The sequence below is a fragment of the Haemaphysalis longicornis genome, unplaced genomic scaffold (genome assembly GCF_048455015.1).
Source record: "Haemaphysalis longicornis isolate Haplotype H1 unplaced genomic scaffold, Haemaphysalis longicornis Haplotype H1 scaffold_8, whole genome shotgun sequence".
In the NCBI taxonomy this organism is placed as follows: Eukaryota; Metazoa; Arthropoda; class Arachnida; order Ixodida; family Ixodidae; genus Haemaphysalis; species Haemaphysalis longicornis.
In genome coordinates this window covers 78915333-78917755 of record NW_027526445.1, presented here as the reverse complement: position 1 = coordinate 78917755, position 2423 = coordinate 78915333, and positions in this window count along the sequence as shown.

The window sequence follows — 2423 nt, the reverse complement described above, 5'->3', positions numbered from 1 at the left end:
GTCCTAGAAGCTGCAGAACGCGCCGAGCTAACTTTCAATGAAGCGAGTTGCGGGATTGGCGTAGATAACATTGAGTTCTTAGCGGATGTAATCAGCAGTGAAAGCGTAAGGCCAAGCCCCTCCCTCATACAATGTATAACGCAACTACCAGAGCCGAAAAACAAGCATGCAGTAAAGCGAATGCTTGGCGTGGCAAATCACAGCAACACTTTTTTGCCCGCTGTAGCGCTGAAAACGCAGTTACTGCGAACTCTGCTCAAGCAGGACACTGAATTTGAGTGGATGGCTAACCATACAAAGAATAGCGGCAGTTATACGATAGCATGACCAACCAACCGCTACTATAACGTTTCGATCCGAAAAAGGACACCAAAATATCGTGTGATGCTTCAAAAAAACGGATTGCGTGGTGCTAAATACTAAATTGGCTGGTGGTACTAAATAAATGGGTGAATTGGATTTACATATTCTTTCATGGTTATTGCTGCAAAAGTAATCACTATGAGAAAACTTAATTCCGAATAGCGCCGAGATATTTTAAGTCGCATAGGCCCTATCAAGAAGCTCATCAGGGTTTCTCTTCGAGGTGCTACATCGTCGAATAAAATTTTTACAGAGGTGGAGGCGGCCATGCTTTTTGACGTTTAGAGGACACATGTTTTTGGCCTGTCTTGTTCGTTCGTCGCACAAACAAATCTCGAAGCCACAATCAAAAAATGGGGTAAGGGAGGTCCTGGGAATCGAACCCCGCACTTTTGCGTGGTGTAATCGGCAACCTAACCAAAGGGCGACCATAAAAACCCGATGGGTACGGTGTTAGAACAGGGGGGTAACAATTACTTTGCAGCCGATTGGAAAATAAAGAGACGCTCCCGTGGTTGGCATCGAAGCGGGGTTCCTCGCATTGTAAAACCAACGTCTGTCTGGTTGAAGTGCTTTGGCACCCCGGGTGCAGATCATTATCTTTGCTTTCGTAGCGCGGGTGTTGGTTTCAGCTTGGCAGCACGTTCTAACACATAATAAACCGGCCCACCTTGGCGGAGATGTGAAACCATGCTCAAGACACGATCCGCGCCTGTCAGCCATTGGAAACTTTCAGATATTAATGTGAGGGTCATTAGCCCGGTTTCAGGTGCAGTGAGAGGGGCCGCAGCAATGGTGTTTCAACAGCTCTGTATCACTAATGCGAACACATCTTTTTGGAAAATACCCTTTCTTCGAAAATCACGCCCTGAGCAAGCTGACGTCCAGTGACGGCATGACTCGTGGGTATTTAGGGGTGTCCTTTTTTATATTTGTGTCATTTTAGAGGTTTACACGGGCCAAGAATAAGAAAAATACTTCGCCGCTTTAGTGATTATGCGACAATGAACAAAGCACCCAGAGTGGTTTACCGCTTCCGTGCGCCGTGTGCCCCTCGTCTTATAGTTGTGAAACTAGAAATATACCTCAAAGGGTTAGGCTGCAAAAAATGTCGGCAGTAAAAAGAACTTAGAACCCCACGCAGTCTCCGAGCACTGCGAGGTGGCAGAATAGAAATTGGTCTTCGCCGGCACGGCCATTGTACGGAAGGAAACCAACTTGAAAAAGAGGAGTAGTCGCATATCCAGGAAAATGCACAATGCCTTAATCGCTCGCGTTGAACATGTCCGTCGGTGTGCACGGGCTGCGTTGCGCAGTGAAGGGCTTTGTAATTGATTAACCGTGCTGAAAGTATAAATGACGCCGCTGCACTGCGGCCCCCGTCAGTCGTGTAGACGAAACCATACCGGTATCGAAACCTCAGGCTCTCCATTGTCTGTACGATTGGTTTTATATAATTAGTTTTTCATTTGAAAGTTGTCTAGATATAACTGAGCAGCCACGAAAAAATCGTTACAATAACAAAGTTTACAATGGAGTAGGCAAAATTTGCCTGGATTAACCTGGAGAAAATATTTGTCGCCCACAGAAGCTATGACCGTCAAATTATCCACTAAGTTGAGATCTACACAAGAGGATTTATGAATGAGCAAGTTGCGCCGGTTTTCCTTTAATCGAGTTGAATGGACGACATCAGGAATGAAATGGGACAATAAAGAAATCGTTTGCTGGCTGTGCTATGCTATCTCAACGGCATGCGAAAAAAACTACAGAGGACCAGCTGAACACACAGTAATCGGAAAAAAAGTTACACACAGTTTTCCGATCAGCTGAGGTCAACAATAGACTGTATGCGACCCGTAAGAGAGGAAAACTCAATAATATCAGCAAGACTTCTGTTTCAAACAATCCCAAAAATATGAAAAATGCTATCCAGTATAATTTTTGGGTGTTTCAATTTCGTTTAGGAACTTTCGTTGTAAAAACAACAAGGACAAATAATATGGTGAACGCAAGCGGTTTAATACTGGAAGACTTGCATTCATTGAACGCCAGCATTT